This window comes from Cajanus cajan, chromosome 11 (genome assembly GCF_000230855.2).
Source record: "Cajanus cajan strain Asha chromosome 11, NIPB_CcT2T_4, whole genome shotgun sequence".
Classification (NCBI taxonomy): Eukaryota; Viridiplantae; Streptophyta; class Magnoliopsida; order Fabales; family Fabaceae; genus Cajanus; species Cajanus cajan.
Window position 1 is genome coordinate 1780968 of NC_138527.1, and position 6000 is coordinate 1786967.

Here is a 6000-nt window from a genome sequence, read left to right on the forward strand (position 1 = left end):
CGCCATTCTAATCCCCGGCAACGGCGCCAAAAACTTGTTGAGATTTCCGTTGAAACACTTTTGTTAATATTTGTAAATTCGTTTAATTCTATCAACGGTCTCAAACACGGCAAGTATACCGGCCGTTCAAGTAGTAAAAATATCGTATCCACAGGGATTAGAAGGTAATATAAGCATTTATTGACTATTCGTGACTAAAGAATAATTCCAATTTCATAGTTTGTGCAGTGAATGCAAAGTTGTGACTATTGGAATGAAAGCTGTAAATAAATATTGTTTTGTGAGTGGAAAAGGTAAGGAATGGTATTGTGGTATTGTGAGGTTGTGGGGGTCAGATTTCACCAAACGTAACACTAATGTATCCTTAATCTCTTGTTGAATTCATTGCTTAGTCAACCCATAAGTTTACTCAAACCTAATCCCTTAGAGCAAGAGCCTAGGTGCGGATATTGAATATCAATCCCTTGAGTACCCAATGTCGCCACCGGCCCGAAACGGGCTTTCGGCATTCGCGAAGGATGGTTGGACTCGTTTTATTTGTTTGAAAATGTGGATTGCTAGAATGACTTATTCTCAAACTGAGACCTCGTCAAACGAGCAATTTTATTAAAAGGCTCACCAATCCATATTAATCCCAAGCGGGACCCTCCATGGATTAGTGGTTTTCGCAAAAGGAGGGTTCGTGGAGTCGCCACCAATGTTTTACTCAAAACATTGGAAAAAGGGATAAGGCAATTGATTTTATAAATCAACTTTGGCCATTACAACCAGAGTCGGGTAAGGGAGTCGGTTACGCGTGGGGAAGGTGTTAGCACCCCACAGCGCCCCTTTCGGGTTCCCTATGACAGATTATTTCTAAAATAATAGCGTAAAATTACTAAATTACCCCTATTTATTATAAGCGATTATAAATTAACTATCTACATGATGACAGTTTAAATATGCACACAGAAAGCAGTAAAAGGAAGGATTTAAGAAGAAACCTCTTGAAGCGTGCTTTTATATATTGAGTAAAACTGGGAAGCTTTTTGGCGTTCCCTCGCTCTACAAGCTCGCTCGCTCTCTCCTATAAAATTTTGACTATGGAAATCCGGAGGATTTCCCTTCGACTAGGTTCGAATCTCCAAGCTAAGTGCTCGGAATTCCAGAACTTCGTCGGATCGACTCCCAGAGAGATTTCTAGGGCAGAACACTGCTCAAAAACCCCAGAATACTCAAGGAGGGAGTCAAAACTGAGTGAAAAAGTGTCGAATGACGTCCAATTGACGTCATATTTATAGGGAATAGGCGCAATACGGCCTACAGGGGCAATACGGCCGTATTGAAATTTTTGAACTTCAATACGGTCGTATTGAAGTTCAGTACGGTCGTATTGAAGTTCAGAAATTTCAATACGCCCGTATTGAGTTCGCTGCGGTTGTATTGAAGTGTCAATACGGTCGTACTGACTTCAGTATGGCCGTATTGAAGCTTCAATACGGCCGTATTAAGTTCAGTACGGCCGTATTGGGCTTTTTCCCTCCACTTCTTTATTTTGAGCTATTCTAAGACCTCTAGACCTACAGAGAACCCTCCTAGGGCCTTCGCGGAGTCCTTCTGGCTGATTATCCTTCAGTCTTCGAGAGTCTTTAAGCTTTATTTCCGACCCGGACAATTTTAGGGGTCTACAGCTGCCCCCCCTTTACTTAGTCGGACGGCCTTTTGGTGTATCGGCTGACAAGTAAAGGAGTTGACCCAATTGTCCGGGTATTGTGCCGACCTTCTGACTTGTAGCGTCTTCCGGTGGAAAAATGTTGAGTAGCCTCTCCAGGTGGGTGCATACCTCGGCGCTTCTGACATCCTCGGTAGCTGAGTTTACCTTCTCCAAGGTCAACTTCACTCGACGCCCGAGCCGGAAGTTGGACATCAACGCGCCTCTGATGACGCTGATGGTTGAGTACCGCCTTTCCAGGCTTAGCTTCACTCTTTGTTTGAGCCGGAAGCTAAGTACCCTTGTGACAACGGTAAGCAGTGTGAGTTTTGCCTCTCCAGGCCTTGCTTTGCTTGTTGCCCAAGCTGGAAGCTGTAAGTACCGTCTCTCCAGGCTTAGCTTCACTCTTTGTTTGAGCCGGAAGCTAAATACCTTTGTGACGGCGGTGAACAGTGTGAGTTTTGCCTCTCCAGGCCTTGCTTTGCTTGTTGCCCAAGCTGGAAGCTGTAAGTACCGTCTCTCCAGGCTTAGCTTCACTCTTTGTTCGAGCCGGAAGCTAAGTACCCTTGTGAAAACGGTAGCAGTGTGAGTTTTGCCTCTCCAGGCCTAGTCTCGCTCTTTGTTCGAGCCGGAAACCAAGCACCTTTGTGACGACGGTGAGCGGTGTGAGTTTTGCCTCTCCAGGCCTTGCTTTGCTTGTTGCCCAAGCTGGAAGCTGTAAGTACCGTCTCTCCAGGCTTAGCTTCACTCTTTGTTCGAGCCGGAAGCTAAGTACCTTTGTGACAACGGTAAGCGGTGAGTATCCCTTTTCCAGAGATAGCTTCGCTCATTGCTCGAGCCGGAAGCTGCATACCTCCGTGTTTGTGACGACGGGGGTAGCGTGAATATCTCCTTTCCAGGGATTCGTGATGATTTTGTCTCCACAGTCCACGATGCTGCTTCGACGGTTGTTTTTTGATTTTGTGCCACTAAGGGCTGGATAACGCAGGGATCCGTCTAGGGGATGTGCAGTTACTCATAGGTTCTTGTGTCCCAACTTTCCATTGCGTAGTTGGTTCCCACTAGGGAATTTCTGATTCCTTAGGGATGCAGACACAAAAATGCTCTTTCTGATGTGAGCGGTGCCTTATGATTGGCTGACGTCCTTTCGACGTTGGTGGAGTATCCCGGTTATCCTTGTTCGGGTAACTCTTTTTGATTTTCTGATTTTTTGCTGCCTCTGTGTAGGCTGTTATCCGCTGGGGATTCTGGATGTTGATTTTGTCTCCACAGTCCACGATGCTGCTTCGACGATTATTTTTGATTTTTGTGCCACTGAGGGCTGGATAACGCAGGGATCCGTCTAGGGGATGTGCAGTCATTCACAGGTTGCTGTGCCCCAACTTGCATTGCATTGTTGGTACCCTTGGGGAATTTCTGACTCCTTGGGGTATAGACACAGATGCTCTTTCTCTCTGAGTTGAGCGATGCCTTATGTTTGGCTGACGTCCTTTGACGTTGGTGGAGTATCCCGGTTTATCCTTATTCGGGTAACTCTTTTTGATTTTCTGATTTTGCTGCCTCTGTGTAGGCTGTTATCCACTGGGGGATTTTGCCGTTGATTTTGATTAGCCTCTTCTGTTAGGCGTATCAGCTTGACGTTCAATGATTGGCTGAGAGCCAGACTCCACTTGGGGAATGATTATTGATTTTTTTATTTTTTCTCCTTCTGCAGGGATGCCTCTTGAGTAGGCGACTGGGGATTTGGGGATCTTATGTATCCCAGAGTATTATTTAGGAAGCCTCTACAGGCTTAGCCTCACTCGATACTTGAGTTGGAGAGCTATCTTCACTGAGGAAGTTTAAGTCCTTTGACTTGGATATACTGTTTGGATGATCGCACTTCCATTGGGGATTGCGTCAATTTTGCTTTGATAGCTCTCGCTGGGGATTTTTCCGTGAGCTTGAGCTGAGGTTCCTCTGGGGAGTATTATTTCTGCGAGCCTCTCCAGGCTCATTTATTCTGTACAGTTGGGAGAGTATTATTTCTGCAAGCCTCTCCAGGCTTTAGTTATTCTGAGGAAGTATTATTTCTGCAAGCCTCTCCAGGCTCAATTATTCTGAAAGAGTATTATTTCAGCAAGCCTCTCCAGGCTCAAATATTCTGAGAGTATTATTTCTGCAAGCCTCTCCAGGCTTTAGTTATGATGAAAGAGTATTATTTCGGCGAGCCTCTCCAGGCTCAATTATTCTGAAGGAGTATTATTTCGGCAAGCCTCTCCAGGCTCAATTATTCTGCGGGAGTATTATTTAGGCAAGCCTCTCCAGGCTTTAGTTATGATGAAAGAGTATTATTTCGGCGAGCCTCTCCAGGATCAATTATTCTGAAGGAGTATTATTTCGGCAAGCCTCTCCAGGCTCAATTATTCTGCGGGAGTATTATTTAGGCAAGCCTCTCCAGGCTTTAGTTATGATGAAAGAGTATTATTTCGGCGAGCCTCTCCAGGCTCAATTATTCTGCGGGAGTATTATTTAGGCAAGCCTCTCCAGGCTCAGTTATTCTGAGAGAGTATTATTTCAGCGAGCCTCTCCAGGCTCAATTATTCTGTATGATTTGTTGGATTTTCTGTATTTTGCCCTTTTTTCGATTTTGGCTTTTTCTGTGTTTTTGCCTTTTTTGTTGATTTTGGCTTTTTCTGTGTTTTTGCCTTTTTTGTTGAGTTCGGCTTTTTCTGTATTTTTGTTGATTTCTGTATTTTTGCCTTTTTTGTTGGTTTTGGCTTTTTCTGTATAGAAATGTCTCAGTTATTCTGAGAGAGTATTATTTCGGCGAGCCTCTCCAGGCTCAATTATTCTGAGAGAGTATTATTTCGGCGAGCCTCTCCAGGCTCAGTTATTTTGAGAGAGTATTATTTCGGCGAGCCTCTCCAGGCTCAGTTATTTTGAGAGAGTATTCTTTCGGCAAGCCTCTCCAGGCTCAGTTATTCTGAGAGTATTCTTTCGGCAAGCCTCTCCAGGCTCAGTTATTTTGAGAGTATTCTTTCGGCAAGCCTCTCCAGGCTCAGTTATTTTGTATGACGCTGTTGATTTTCTGAATCTTTGCATTTTGTTTGCTGCTGTCATACACAAGCAATTTTTCCTATTTTTTCTAATTTATGTAGTTGCCTCATGACGAGGTCTTTGAAAATTTCTTTATGGCCAATACGGCCGCATCCATTTCAGTATGCCCGTATTGAATTGAAAATTTGTTCATAACCCTAATTTTGGTACGGGCGTACTGAACATGATACGGGCGTATTGTTTTTTCTGAAGTTTATATATTTTGTTTTTTCAATAAACAGAGAATAAGTGATCTTCCAGTACACCTATCATCTGTATGCATGTATGCAGTATGATGCACCTAATTCTATTTGATTCTTTTTTCAAAAGAATTAACCGATGCGTTTTTGTGTTTGGATTTTGCCATTCCTCCAGACGGACTGTGCTCTGCCGATTTCTGTTACCGAGGAATGATGCATATTTGATTTTGGTGTCATCAACCAAATGATTCTTCCCTTTCTTTAGAAGATGTGTCAACCCTCCTATTGACCACTATATCTCCATGTTTCCACTAGATTATTCAAAAATCGTTGGGACAAGAGAGAAAAGAAGGAAAGGATATATATTTTCAAAAGTTTGTGTTTTAGAGGGGATTATTTTATTTTTGAAAAATGGATTTTGTAAGAATGGCTGGCCATGGTAGGCTTATGTGTTTAGGCTTGTTCGATTAAACACTTATGAGGTTAAGCACATCTTTGTTATTAATGATTGTGCTTTGACAACTTGGATAGCTTTTCTTGAGCCCCTTGTTGAATTCGATTGATGGTACCATCATGGATTTATTTTGTTTTTCTTTTTTGACGGCCCTAACTTTTGCCTAAAACACCCATTTGTGATGTCTTAGCGGGCTTTTGTTTTTGTTCATTATTTTGTAACCCTAATTTTTGCCTAGGTCACCCTTTTGTGGGATTCCTAGCGGGTCTTTTGCTCTTATTTTTGTGCAGCCCCCTTTTTGGGTTTCCTGCCGAGCTTTTTGTTTTTTTGGGATTTCTTTATCCATGATGGCATTTATTGATGCCAAGAAAAGGTGCTCCAAGCTGTCATGCACATTTCCACATAAAAATGATGCGGGTTTATTGATTATTAAGACGATTTTAACCTCACTTATGTTCGTTCAAACAGGGTTAAATAATGTGGTCTAGAATTTTATTGTAAGCAAGAAAAGAATCAATAAGAAATTAATGAAGAATGATTTTATTATAATCATGATGGAAACATGTGCCCTATCGAGG